General features: G+C 35.0%; 1 protein-coding gene across 1 annotated transcript in view; it reads left to right on the top strand.

Annotated features, from left to right (window-relative positions):
• The window catches only part of LOC138703225 (uncharacterized), a 1,345,654-nt gene that overhangs the window by 752,664 nt on the left and 576,977 nt on the right, over nt 1–16,013 (top strand). The window contains exon 3 of the mRNA XM_069830937.1: nt 13,363–13,392. The gene's annotated coding sequence lies outside the window, so the exon portion shown is untranslated. The remainder of the gene's footprint in view (nt 1–13,362; nt 13,393–16,013) is intronic.

Here is a 16,013-nt window from a genome sequence, read left to right as displayed (position 1 = left end):
TTGCCTGTTGATAGAAAACACAGCCTTATATCTAGAGAAACTTCGTTCCACTTCTGCAGAAGAAATGGGGGAATATTTGAAATATTTTACACAAGCATTATTTATCTCAAAATCTGTATCATTATTACAAATTTCCTCATTTGAAATTAAGTCACAAATTTCGTCCTCGGCATCTTGCTATTATTCTTCTTTGCAGGACGTTGAATGTTGCCTGTTACGAATAGCAGTATTCGGTCGTGATGTAACCGATCAACTGAAGTTCACTGCTGAACGAAACACACTGAAATCCCCCACCCCAACGCAATTACGTACCGGTACCTAAAGTCAGAGGCGCATGAAGTGCAATGTAACGGCATACAATTCTTAGCCCTAATGATTATGATAATGATGATGACGACGTTGACCTCATTCATTAATGGTTTTTTGCCAAAGGACAGTTATTTCATTGCGACCGCAGCATTCTCCAAATCTTACCTATTTTCTGCTTTCCTATTAGTCTCCGCATGCGATCCATATTTCTTAATGTTGTTTACCATCTGATATCTTATTCTGTCTCGGGCGTTTCTCCCGTTCACCATTCCCTGCAGTGCATCCTTCAGTAGGTAGTTTCTTCTCAGCCAGTGACCAACCAGTTTCATTTTCTCTTCCTGATTAGTTTTAATATTACCCTTTCTTCATCCACTCTTTCTAGGACAGCTTCATTTCTTACTCTGTCGGTCCATGTCACACGTTCCATTCTTCTCCAAATCCACATTTCAAATGCTTCCTGTCGTTTCTCTTCATTTCGTCGTAATCTCAAAGTTTCTGCACTATACTGCGTGTTCAGTTCAAAGTGTGTCATGGGTCGCTGTATGCCGTCATTTGGCTAGCCGATGAGCCTAGAGAATTCAATCTTCCTACACTTCCGCAGAGGCATATTACCTATGTGCGAGAGAAGTTGCCTGGCAAGTACGGCGTTTATTCTGAAGAGTACTTACCGATACGTACGGTAACGCTTGTAGTGGCAGGAATGTGAACTGTTTGGAAACACGTACTGAGGTGAGTTTCTTTCTTATTGTCGGGAAATGGGGAGAAGGTTAAGACGATTACTTACGTATTTGTTGACATTAACTTCGACGGTCAGCATGGACACGGAGAATTTGATTTGTGTTGTGGAATGTTGCCGTACGCAACCGATGATAACAAATACCCTGCGTACGACTTTCCCGCGCAAAACACAGTTCGGAAGGGGTTATGGTAGCACACAGACCGTACAGGCCGCCATCTGTTGCTACGACGTACAAGTTATACCGTACACGTTCTCAAGTTCAGATTTAACGCCTTGATTAATAGGCAACTTCTCTGACATAAAAGCTGAAACTCGCTTCAAATTGCTGACTCACAACAGTGACGTTATGACACACTTTGAAATGAACATCCAGTAGGATGGCGCACTCCATACAAAGAGCTTCAATAGTCTCTTCCTTAATTATATTTCCAGAAGTCTATAGATCTGATGTACATTTTTCTATTGAAAGCTTTCATTACCATTGCTCTCCTCCCGATAACGATATGACACTGGTTATTAACTTAATATTGTATTTTATGTTCTTTGTATTCCTTTCTTATTTCATTGTATGTGTTTGTTGCTTTATTTGTTAATTGCAGTGTTTGTGAAGTGTGCTCTATCCTTAGTGGCTACCTGCAAATACGGGTAATAGTTGTAATCATTTTGATACACTATTCGCTATTTTTTGCAGCATTTTTGTAGCCTATATGCACTGTAGTTTTTCTTTTCACGGTGTGTGACGTAACACTATTATGTAGATTATATTTTTATCGGTTTATTTTACGACGCTGACTGATTAATGAAGGTGATTATGCCAGCGATATGGGTCCAGGGTCCAGCACCGATATTTACCCAGCACTTGCTTTTATTGGGTTGAGGGAAAACCTGGAAAAAAACCACAACCAAGTAACATGTCTCAACGAGGTATTTGAACCCGCGACCGCTCAATTCACGGTCAGACGTGCTAACCGTTACTACGCAACGTAGATTTATAGGCTAGATAAAACACTGTAGGTTTCGTTTATTCTTATGCAGCTATTTGTTTCTCCGGACAGTTCCACTTCATTCTCCTATTATCTTTTTCGCTCAATCAATTTCTTAAAATTCGTAGATCACCATCAGTTTGATATTTTAGTTCCTATTTTAACAATAGTCTTAGTTTCACTCTTTAAACCCGAAAGCATTTCAATACCCAACCAGTCATTCATTTTGATTAATTAATTTTAATTATCCTGTTCGTTCATCCATTCATGCATTCCATTCGATTAGTACATTCACCAATAAAATTCGTTCCGGTCGTCCATTCAACTCGTCTCAGAGTTTAATTAGAAAGCTGAATTTTTTTTTTTACCCAGAATAATCAAACGACAGCTTTGTGTTAATAACGCATCACGTTCATTGGTTTGATGCCAAGGGACATATTGTTTTGAAATCCATAAACACCAATTTTGTCTTCACTTATTGCAGTAAGCCTAAATTAACTTCATTTGTACAATTTAATTTACTCTTATATTAGAGTCATCTGATTAGTGCAATGCGTTACTGATCAGCGGTGTATGCAATGGAGGGGGAAAGGAACCGCTCAACCTATCCTATTATCTCCTGCCTTATTTGCCCCATGATTGGTGTCTTATTGATGTCACTTGTGTGGTTCAAACCAGTGTTTAGACAGTTGACTAAACAACAATATATTTAGGTCTTCACTCAGAGTCTTAAATTAAACTCCCTTTTTTGAAAATAGTTGATAGTGGAGCCTTGATTCTCAATAGTTTGACGTAAATACGTTTTTTATTGACATTAATGTTTAAAATATTAAATATGTAAAGAATTTATAGTACTCTATATTTTTTTATTCTCAATATTTATTTTCAATTATGACATAGCCTACCTTTCACAATTAAAAATTTCGATTTACTTCGCATTACCTTTACTTCAATTAGATCTATTATAGCCGCTTAACAACTGCCGGTTGCCTTCATTGTTGCAATTAAATACTTAAACATTCGGACTATCGGTCCTACAACAAACCTGAAACCATAATAATAAAATTTAGAAGGCTGTAGAAGATTTTACATATGTTTAGAAGGTATTGTCTGGATCCACTTTTAATTTTATTGGAGCTACGCGCTCTTAATAATTATTTGACATAAATATTTGCTATACTAACTAATGAACAACTCTAAAAATATAATGGTTGTTAAAATGTTGTCAATGTAAATAAATGTAATAGGCAATCTTAAAGCTCTTTATTTGTGGTCATTTCACATATGATTCAGTATCATATATGAGTTATCACAAGTTTCAGTAGTGTTACATATTTATGGAGAAATCTAAAAAATAACGTGTACAAAGACAATCCGCACACAATCCGTGAGTTAAAAGACAGAATTGTACGAGAAATCAGGAGAATTACAGAAGACGAACTAGCACGTGTAAATGCCAATTTCCTTTGTAGATGTCAGGAATGTGTTGCAGCAGAGGAACATCAGTTTCAACACCTTCTGTAGTCAAGGTTAGTAAACAATATGAACACTGTAATTTTAATAGCTGACTTTAGCGGGAATGACAAGTGCTGACGCCGGGCCCACTTGCCGTCGAGTGCCGTAGAGAACGCCATAGACCGCGCCGTGTGAACAATTGAATACTTTTTCAAATGTGTCATTGTCAGCGATGTATGCAATGGAGGGGAAGGGGTACTGTCCACCCTGCCCCATTATTTCTTGGCTTATTTATGCCTCATGAGTGATGCCTTATTGGTGTCACTTGTGAGGTTCAAACCCGTCTTCGGACAGTTGATTAAACAATAATATAGAGGTATCAATTTAAATTTCAATTGGAGAGTACCAAAGGTGAGGAAATGGAACCTAAAATGCAATTAACACTGGTTTTGAACTTCCCGCTCAATATTTAAATTGATATGTGTTTTATTATTAATTAAATTTAAATGATAGAAATAGTTATTGAGACTGGGAAGTTTTGAAATGAAAGCCTGTATAGTCCTGTATAACATTATAATATTTCATTGCCTTGTAGCTAGTCCCCTACAAAAAAACATTATATGATTATAATCTGAATATGATTTTAAGTTGTAATTGTATAGTACTTGATATTTCGTACAGCAAAATTATGGATTTGTCTACAGATTATAAGCAAATGAAAAGTGAAATGAAATAAAAGGCCTATAATTTTCTCTAGACTTGAAAATAATAGACAAACGTGCGTTTTATATTTTGTTATAAACCGTTCTCTCTACCATCTGGATTACTCAAGACGCAAGTAAGAGTAACTCGTTTGTTGTGTTTTTATACATGAAGAATCATCCCGCCAAGAGTTTGAAACCGGTCGGTTTAGCAGGCCAATGACATTTAGGGGTTGCAGGTTTAGTGAGGATTACGCAACAGCAGTTCCTAAAAGGCTAATTTGGCCATTTCTTCAGTGTTGCCAACTAATACCAGATATCACAAAGAAGGTAAAATCTGAATGCCATGTACAATAATAATAATAATAATAATAATAATAATAATAATAATAATAATAATAATAATGTACTCTTAACAGTAAAGGTGCCTTCCTTATTTACGTATTTACTATAACTCATCCTTATGTTGGGAGGTGTTTTCTAAATGGTTCAATAATTTGTGAAAGAGTAGGCCTATATTTTTCTCTTGAACCACTCGCACATTATGTTGGAAATTAGTAGATATGATCTAATATTAAAATGTATTTTGTCTGACAACATGAAATTCTTTGCTTTGACTAAACAGTTCACGATTCACGAGACCTAACCTAAAAATGTATTTTGTTTGATCACGTGAAATGATTAGTACAAACTCCGAAAACCGAATATCACCATGAAATGTATGCTTAAGAACACGTACTCCTAATAATTTTGCTATTCTAGTTACAATTGCCGTCTCCGTGCGCATTTTCTATCGATCACTCAAGTGCATGTATCACACCATATGTTATATTTATTTATGCTCTACCATGCCGAAATGTAGTAATTATACACCTGGTAGCAGTCCTTTAATGCATGTCATTAAAGTACGCCTATTCATTAAAGTTCAGGTTTTCGATTATTCTCGGATATGCAATCGAAAGACAACGAGGGAAACGTCACGGAGGCTGGAAATCCAATACTGTCGCAGAAGGTTATGTTCTGTTACTATAATAATTAGCGTTAATGTAAATAATATTCAAATAAATTCAATTTGTCATCTCGTTTTTCAATTCTAAATCAATTTCCAGGTTATGTCAAAATTAGTTCATGTTACATTACATCAAGGTCAGTGACATTATTGTTCTTGGAAAAAATCAATACTTTCGCGTCTGCGCACATCCCACAATTTAAGAGCTATGAACAAGGTCACTTCCGATCTTCTGTCAGATACAAATATAATGAATACTTCTGAATAATTTCAAGTTAGAAATATGGTCGAGCATAAAAAGTCGTATGAAACTTGCCTATAATGGTAATTAAGACGCTCGTATGAAAATTATGAAACTCGCTTGTGCTTGTTTCATAAACAAACATACTCGCGTCTTAATTACTACCATTATAGGCTCGTTGCATAATGTACTATTACACTTATCCTATTATAATCTTGAATTGTTACACAACACAACACATAAAATAAGTATTAAGTATTAATATAACACTGATATTAATTAATTATGTGTATGTTCGAATTTCACTAGCTTCCAGTAAACGGCTCAGAAATCTAGAACAATTTCAATTTTCAGAATTTGCACTGCCGATAACAGCTGTTCCTGCTGCCAACATAACAGTTAGAAAATCACTACCAGTTGTAGTATTTCTCAATATCTAAATTCGAAACGAAGTTTGCAAAAGAAAATTCAACATTCAAACTAGAAAATCACCATAATCCACTAGGATATACAGTAATGGGGGAAAAATGTTAGGTTTCACCCTTAGGGTATTAAGTAAGCGGATCCGGACTATAGTAGGAAGAAGGACATAAGCAACCCCTAAAATATGTCATTGGCCTACTAATCCGACTGATTTAAAACTCAGCGGGGCGAATTTTTCCGTATAAAAACATACTGTAGGTCTCCATATATGTCACAACGTTCTTTTCGAAATATAGCTATGCCACATTACATTTTCTTGGCTCTATCTGTAGCAATAATAATACATTGATAGAAACGTAATAGTATGATTTCCTTGTACTTTTATGTCTAAGGGAAACCGAAAAAAATATGTTCACTTATAATCGTAACTTTATGGAGAAGTCTGTAGCATTTGACGCGCTCTTTGAACCTATTACATTGGTTATATTTTGTTTCCGGAAATTTGCATTAAAAATGTATTAATCTAAAAGCTTTTTGTCAAATTAATGTACAAAAAATCCACATCTAAACCCATTTGTTTTCATAATTCCATTAATAGCAGTAAAATGAAAATACATTAACTTTTAAAGGTTGTAGCGGAGGAAAATTATTAAGAGATGTACTATTTAACATCTATAATAAAGTTACTTTCTAGAGTAATGTATTTTATATAAATATGTTAAAATTACGAAACGCCCTCTACAATTATTAATTACATGTACAATAAATTATTATTTTTTCCCTTTATAAAAATGTAAGAGTAAAATGTATAAAACGGTATTATTGCGTGAAATTACGTTCAAATATGTTTCTTATTGTGATCTAGACCATCAGCCTGTCATGCAGACGGTCAACACTTGAATTTCCGTCAGACCTGGGATATTTATTGAAAAAATCACAACGCATGGGGCGGTCAATATTACTGTTGGAGTTTTACCCGGAGTTCTCTCATTATCCTAATATACGCATCTATATCATTCAATCATTTCTCCATTCCATTATTTCATCAGAATTTCTCCGATCACCGGTCATCACCAGAACTGAGTAAAACAAAAAGAATGCTGATGAGCGAACAGCATAGAATGTTTTTGAGGGTGATTAATGTTTACAAAATTCATCAAATGTTATCACTTCTCTTTCCGTTCATTTCATCTTCTTGATTCGCTGTAGACTAGAGGTAGAGTCTTGCAGGCTGTCCCACCGCTCAGCACTGCCAGTCCGCATGCGTAAGCAGCCCAGCCCACCCAAGACCAACACTTCCTTGACGCTGCCGCGGCTTCTTACTGTAATAGTTCAGGCGTAATCGGGGAGTGAAATAGGCAACGCAAGGTGTTGAATCAAGCCAGTCACTTTGAATTAGAATTTGTTAGTGAATTGACGTTTTACCCAGCGAAAAAATGTTTATCGTTGTGACTAAAGTGTATTTTGGATTAGAATTTGTTAGTGAAGTGACCTAGCGTAAAAATTGTTATCATTGTGACTAAGGCATATTTTTAGATTTTAGTTCACGACGTAAATATAATCTAAAACTAAGAATTTTATGTATATGTATGTAAAAATGATCTCGTTCAAAAGAGTGGTAAAGCTATTTGTAAGAAAATGTCATGACATTCATGTTCCAGGTAGGGAAATTTATCTTGTTAAAAAGTTGCGACAGAAAGGATCTCTTAACTACAAAATATGTTACCAGACGTTGTGATCTTACGATATATATATATATATATATATATATATATATATATATATATATATATTTTAAGAACTGGAACATGACGCAAGAAAATCTCTCCGTCGGCTTGCTTAGGAAACAAGAGTTTCAAATTCCTCAGCAAAGAAATACCACTACTCTGTTTAAATTATAACCCTATAAAATTACAGTGATCCACAAATTGCTACTGCTCGATAATGCGAGTAGTCTTATTTTGTAACTGGATCCTGGACAATGTTGTTCATAGGAGAGATAAACCTGAATTAATCATATTTTCGGATGAAGAATTACATGGTCATGTTATTTCACAAAACAGCCGTTACTGGAGCACGGATAGCCTCCAACTTCTGCATGAAGTTCCACTACATTATGATAAGATTGGTGTGTGGTGTCGTTTGAATGCACATGAATATAATAAGGCCTATTTTTTTATGAAGGGGCTGTCAATGCTGAAAGATATCGAGCAAAAATATGAAGACATTTATTTATGAACAACTAAAACGCTTGTACTCCAATAGTCATTTTTTCGGCAGGATTCTGCTACGGCACATACTGCCCCATTTCTTTTTTAATAATGTCTGCATCTCGCTCCCCTGAGCTGTTTTCTGTCGTCACTCATGACATGTAATTGAATGAAAACATAATGTGGCAACCGTGCTGGAAGGTTCTCGCTGCCTCGGGAGTCGAGCGCTCATCCGGCAGACAGGATGGCGCGCGGGAAGGGAGGCGGAGGAGAGAGGAGACGCAAGTCGGCGGGCTCTGGGCCGCGGCAGAGAGGGGGAAGGAAACCGACTGCAGCGGAAGTAATGAAATGTCTGGAGACCGATTGTTGTAGAAACTTTGAGACACAGTACATTCGAGAAAGTGTGATTTAATAAATAGAAGGGGCAAGTGAGCCGCAGAGTTAGTTCATTCGACCCAGTCTAGTTAGACAGTCACCTGCGAGAAAGCTAGTTAGCGGAGACGTATCCAATGGAAGTCTTGCGTTAGAAGTACAGTGAACTTGAGTGAGTACTGTGGCAGCGTCCAGGCTAGGGCAACGCGTCCGGAAGTCTTGGATTCGAAGTGTAGTGAACTGACTTTGGAAGTCTTGGAATCGAAGTGCAGTGGACTGTTATCTGGAAGTTTTGGGTTCGACGTACCGTGATCTTGAGTGAGTGAGCGAGCTAGAAGAACTAGCCAAGGCGAACGAACTGTGAACTGAGAAATGACAGTTTTGTTTTGTAAATAGTGCTTGGAATTAGAAGTACATTGTTGTTCTCCTCAATAATACATGTGAATTGTCATTGTTGTGCTGTGGAGTGCAATAACGACTACTGGTTGCTGTGTTGAGTGGAAAACCCATTGTTGACGGGTTTGTGGTTGTTGTTGTAAATAAATGTAACATTATTGTTGAGTTAAAAGTCACAATAAAGTAAACTCTTCGGTACACCATGCAGTGATAGTTGTACTTTATCACAACGAATAATAATTGTAGTAATTATTATTTATTTATTACTCGTAATGTCGTAATAATATGTTAATTGGCTTAGAGGATGAGGGGAGTACGTTACACTAAACTCGGCATACGCAACATTAAAATCGCATTGCTGCGTATGTTGTATCCTAAATAATGCAAATCTTATATGTGTCAATATTCAGCAGTAATAAATAATTAACCATTGTCGTGGAATATTTCGCCATTATGAATTATTTTTAATCATACTCTCTTCCTCGAATAACGCTACTGATTGTCTTAAGGCAAGACAAACTAAGAACTATACTAGTTTAATAATAGTGATAATAATAATAATAATAATAATAATAATAATAATAATAATAATAATGTCTGAAAATAGAAGTCACCGGTAGTTCACTTTCAGAAATTATAACAAATTAGAGGGAACGAAATCTGAAGGAAAAACACGGAACTGGAAACAATCAACTTGCCAAAGTAAATGAACCAGATGAAGAATGTAGTTTGAAAACAAAATTTTTAATTGAACAAATTCAGACCTTTGGGAAACTTATTGTAAATTCCATTAATTGACGTTGAAAATCTGCGTAATGTTATTTAACAAGTCATCAATAAATCTCAAATAAGACTGTAATATGATTGGCATGTTAATAATCTTCGTACTAGATCAGTAATGCAAAATTAATCAAAGAATTTTCACGAGACACAATGCTTAGTAATGGAACTATTCATCATTTAATACAACTGCGAAGCGAACCTAGCGGCAGAAATTGTCATGACGCTCGGAGACCCACTCTTGATCGTGCTATGCGCCAGCTTGTATATACTGTAATCTCGTAAGCAACGGTTGGTATACTCCTGTTTCTTTACAAAGATAGAAGAACAATATGTTTACTTTTGTTATTGCCTCGTGTTACAATTCAGTTGTGTTTGTGTTATGTTTATTATTGTGTTTAAGATTTCGTGTGAGATTGTGTGAGTATTATATCGTATAATATGTGACAAAATTGATTCAATAGATGACGCTTTAGGTAATGTGAAAGTTACCGTTTGCTTTTGAGTTTATGTAATGAAGAAAACCCTTGATAATACCTTTTCCAGTAGGTTGAATCAAGTAAGGTAAAAAGACGGAATTTGATAGTATGAACGAGTAATGAAATGGATTCTGAAAGGATTTCTGTTTGAGGATTAAGTTTTTCCATTACTTGGGTTTCAGCTTCACTGGTCGCGGGATTGAGAGAATTCCAGTTGCGCAGGGGGGGGGGGGTTGAACGCAATAAGAATCATAATTTTATATTCTCTTTCCTTTCGATCCCTTGCACGAACTAATTTGATGTGATGAAATGATGGCTTCAAACTTTTCCTTGGAAATCAAGACACATCTTACTTAAGGGAAATCTGTACTTCCATATCTTACAATGTTAAATTCCTCAGTTTTCGGTACACTTTTCTCAGAAGTTATAGAAGATACAAATGTAGAAAAATTAGGACATGTGTAACATACCTTTATGTATACAGCCGGTTAAATACATTTAAAATTGATTAGTAACATTTGAGCCGTTCAGAGGAGAATTTGTAAGTCAAAAATGGGTAATGAGGGTTAAAGTAAACATTCTGTAAAATACAGCGCAAAGTAGCAATTAATATTCAATTTATTTAAACTATTAATAGTCAGTGGATAGCACGAAGGACATATTAATTCTTACTTTGCGCTTTTTTACTTTAAACCACATTATCCAATTTTGACTTACACTACTTCTGCTCTGAACGGCCCATTCTTTGCATTAACAATGATTGAAAATTATTTTTTATTTTTGCTGGAGATAGAAATAAACTTAATTTTTTTAATCTGCTGTGTAAAATGCCATCACATTGATATTGTATATTCATTTCAGCCTTCTGGGTACAATATTTTCTGATTAAAGTGTACCAATGTCACAAAAAATAAGAAAGTGCAGAAAAATGATGTCAAAGTTTCCATATCTTGCAATTTTAAATTCCTCAATAATTTTGGGTGAACTTTTGTCAGAAGTGATAATAGATGTAAATGTAGAAAAATAGGGCATATGTAACATACTTTTATGTATATAATCGGCTAAATAAACTTAAAATTTCACTCAGCGGTTGGGAAGAAAAAAGTTTTCATTGATAACATTTTTTGCATTAAGAATTACTACAATATGTTTGCTAAAGATAGGGCTAAAAGCTGACAATTAGAAGAAATAAATTTATATTATAATTTTATAGACTAATTAAAATACCTAAAAACAATTAAAAAAAAAGCAAAATTTCATTTTTTTTGGTCAAAATTCGGTGTACACTTGGTCAAAATGAAACTGGCCGGCGTCCGAGAGATTAAGTTCGAATCGGGTACTTCCGCGAGCGCTCGGGACAGCTAGGCTTTGTTCAATAGATTTCGTATATTCTTCTAGTAGTTATAATGGGAAACACAACTATTAATAACTAAAATCTTCATCTACGAGATAACAAACAGACAGATCGTTCAAACAATGAATATTGTAACACAAATAGTATATAATGTGCAACAGGTTCTCAAGTGGAGTATGACCATTGCTCGTTACAATGCCGTTCTTACTGCAGTAGTACTTTTGGAGTAGTGGTAGAGCGTTAGCTAACTGTTCGTGAGGTTGCAAGTTGAGATCTTTGCGAAGTTAGTAATTTTTTTAATGCATCAGTGAAAATGTAACAGGTTTTCGTCATTTTTTATCCTTAGAATATTTTTCGCTTTATTATATTTTTCGTGTTAATAGAAACTTTTGATGTAGATGGAAGTAACACTAAAGACGACAATTAGGAGCTTTCATATTAAAATGCTGTGTTAATTGTTTTATTAATCGCTGCTGCTTTGCACTCTATTGCCTAAGGAACATTCAGTAAATATGTTGACGGTTAAATAATTGGCAATAATTAATTTACAAGTTGTGCTGCAGGGAATATGATTATACTAATCTAAATCCGTGATCATCAGGGCCTAAACGTGGTATTTGCAAACAACAACAAAAACCATAATATATCATTTCCTGCAATTATGACCACAAATGTTCACCAATTTTGTAATTATCTGTAAGTAACATGAATTAACATAAGCAAAATTATTTGACTATATTAGGCCTACGCTAATACGAGTTGTAAAAAATAAAAGAAAAGACAACACAAAAAAATTCACTACGGAGATTCGAAGCTTGCTGTGGAGGTAGCCCAGATCAGTGGCATGGATGAATATATAATAGAATGCGAAACTGCGGTCAGCACCATCTGACGGAACGGGGTTCAAATAAGACGACCAGCGCCTGACGTCGTGGGTGGTGAACATCAGAATTACGTGTTGGGTAGATTACCCAGAGTTCTCTGTTTATCCGTTCGTTCGAGACGAACAGACTATGCTCGAGAAGGCAAGATGGCAGCCAGAAACTTGTAAATGAGTGGACATAAAAAAAAGTGTGTGCGTAAGGAGTGTATGTTAAACAGTGATGTTTATGGATGTTGTAAAAATAGTGTTGTTGAATGTATTGTAAAGTAATATATAATAAATTTAACTATCTAAGTAGTTTTTGCAGACTTTTCCATTGCGTTGTACACTAAATACCCAAAGAATACAATCCCAATTATATAACCTTTTGCATTATTTTCTGTCTCTGTTTGGTTATATTTTAATTCGGTAGTGTAAAATAGATAGTCTCTTTTATCTTCCTGTTGACTCCGGTAAGAATTTTCAGTGGAAGATGGTATGAGAAATAAAAATGTAAATGTTTTATTTTAAATTGGGTTAGTTGAGTTTATCGATGAGGGTGGGAGGGAAGAAATATTTTCTGCATAGTTTAACATTTTCGTCACCAGTTGCGCTGCGCTAAATCCATGAAGTAATTAGTTTTTGTTTTCGCTACGTGGTGCGCTGCTAGATGTAATAAGTTCTCCACCGTCCAACAGATGGCAGCAAGATCAGTTTCTACATTAGCGCCTATAGCATGTGTTACGGGAAACTCAGTAAGTTTTGCATCCTAAAAAATATTCATCCATGTCAGCGCCTTGTATTATGGAATTTACTAAAGCGGCGCACGGAGGTTTACGGTAGTGAACTGCGCGCTCACCCGAAGGGACTTGGAAAATTTTAACTACTTAAGAGGCCGGCCAGTTTCATTTTGACAAAGTGTACAGACTCCCCTTAATGGAGAGATATTGCAGAAGTATTTACCAACAATCCCTTTTTCATCATGGGATTACAGGACTCCTTTTCACATCTGTGTCCATGTTTAACTTTGCTTTTAATTTTATTTTCAGAGACAACGAGGCAGTCCGATGTCCCAAAAGGTATGTGCACTCTTTGTTTTTCTAGTACATAATAATGTGAACAACTAGCCACACATATTGCATTTGGTATCGCTAGAGCTTGAAAACGTGTTGAAATCAGTTTGCACTCCAACTGGCCAACGCTGCAACCTGTCACAGAATGTAATAGAATATTATGTTTATTATTTGTTATTCGTTTCCGTTTGTGATCTGACAATGAGTGCTAACCACACTAATAAAGCGATCGTCTAGTTCAAATGTGCGACAACTTAAAAAAAACAAGTTTTGAGATATCTTCAGTTGAAAGTTTCAAATAAATCACTTAGAAAGGAACAGAGTTCTGTTTCATAACCACGACAATTAGAAATGAGTCAGTATTCGGGACGAGTATATCACAGTCTTCCAGTTCATTATTAATACATTTCTAAATGTACTAATAGTGAATTAGTAAAGTCCATAGTTATAACTATTTCTAAAGCAGTTTGTTTAGTTTTTTTTCTTTTTAGTTATAAATATGATTTATCTCAATACTGAATCGGAAAGAGCTCCGAAAGGGGCTTTCAGTAGTATAAATAACTAAAATATGGCAATTTTTTAGTTGTCGCATTTTTGAACTGGACGATCGAAAGTGTAAGAGAATAGTTTAAGAGTTCCACTTTAACATTCTGTAAATAATAGGTCGATATTTCAGAATATTGGCGTGTTTTCTATAATGTCACAGAAAATATTGACTGTACAAATTTCTTCGCTCGGGTACTGTATTTCAATTGTATATTTTAAAATGATTCCCCACGGTTATTTTAAAGTCTAGAACGGCCGTCACACATTCACGAGTAACTGAAAGCTTTGTGAAAAATACTGTGCCCTCGTTTTAGCCTCTTACACATGAAACCCCATTTATGAAAACTAAAAGGAGCATTTGTCATCGTCGGAAAAGGAAAAAAATATAAATCGCGACATTCCCATTTTGTTACGTGTACGGAACAATAAGCTGAAACATTTCTCACAATGATCAATAGTCCCATATTCAACGAACCTGTATTGCTCAGTTCCTGTATTCCTTTCCCCTATAAAATTGAGGTGCGTGTGTGATGTCGGTAGTAGAGAATTATTGTAACACACACCACTTCCTTTGTTCTGTAACTACGTGCATAACCAAGGTATTGCACTGAAATGCATCAGCATATCAAGATATAACATAGATAGCCTATTATGTACTTTTAAGTTCGTGCAACGAGATTAGCATATATCCTACATTTAATGCAGAACAAGAAAATCTGCAGTACTTTTAATGCCGTACAAGGAAATCTGGATGTATACTTCTAGTGCCGTACAGGGAAATCTGGGTGCACATTTGATTAATGGTTTACAAGGAAATCTCGATGCATTTTCAATAGCAGTCAGGGAAATCTAGTTGTATTTTTATTACCGTATAAGAAAATCTGAATCTACTTTTAAGGAGAGTCTGTACTTCCAGATCTTACAATGTTAAATTCCTCAAATTTGGATGCATTTTTCTCAGAAGTTATAAAAGATACAAATGTAGAAGAAATAGGTCATATGTACATACCTTTATGTATACAATCGGCTAAATAAATTTAAAATTCCACTGAGCGGTTGGCAAAAAAAAAAAATTCATAGATTTTTTTTTTTAATTAAGAAGATGGTAATAATCTTAATTTGTTTAACCTACTGTGTAAAATATCATCACATTGATATTAAGCTTACATATTAATTTCAGTCTTTTGGGTACAATACTTTCTGAGAAAAGTGCACAAATTAAAAAAAAAAAAATAAGAAAATGCAGGAAAAAAGTTATCAAAGTTTCCATATCTTATAATGTTAAATTCCTCAATTTTGCGTGCACTTTTCTCAGAAGTTATTAAAGATACAAATGCATAAAAAAATAGGGCATATGTAATATACCTTTGTGCGAGATCGTGCGTATTTGCTTGCTTTCTGCACACAACCAATACGCGGTAAGTGTGAAATACCACATTCAGTATTCCCAACGTAACACACATAACAATTTCCCTATTCTTACCGCTTAAGCTTCATATCCATTTTACTGCTTTAGACTTTTAACATATAATTTTTAAAGACGTTCAATATAGTAATAATTATAAATTGGAAACTTACCACTGCAATTTCACCTAAATTGCACTGACAATTATTGTTTTTAAATATTTGCAAAAATTAAGTAAACTGTACAATACCACAAAAGTTACTGCATTTGTAATGCAAGTAACATTAAGGAAGCCGTGAAAAAATCAACAAGATTCCAGACTCATCATAGACTGGGGGAAAAAAAGACAGACGTATATCACGGCTTGCTGGAGTATAGTAAACACAGAAAACATTTTATAGGAACAATGTCGAAGATAGATATATTTGTTTTCCAAAGTTCCCGTCATTGAACAGAAACCAAGATGGAGATTTCATTGCAACTAATTAGAAATTCCTCTTTCAGGTATGTAATAAACGATCTTCGTACAAAATAATGTACGATACACGAGCGGTATGTTTTTCATATTCTCGGAAATTAAAAAAGCTCAACTACGTTTCGCTTTTTCAATCTTTTCCTCGAACATGAAAACGTCAACATGCCGCTCTTGTAACGCATATTACTATTATGTATACAA

This window comes from Periplaneta americana, chromosome 7, assembly GCF_040183065.1.
Source record: "Periplaneta americana isolate PAMFEO1 chromosome 7, P.americana_PAMFEO1_priV1, whole genome shotgun sequence".
Taxonomy (NCBI): Eukaryota; Metazoa; Arthropoda; class Insecta; order Blattodea; family Blattidae; genus Periplaneta; species Periplaneta americana.
This window is presented reverse-complemented; position numbering and strand designations above follow the sequence as displayed.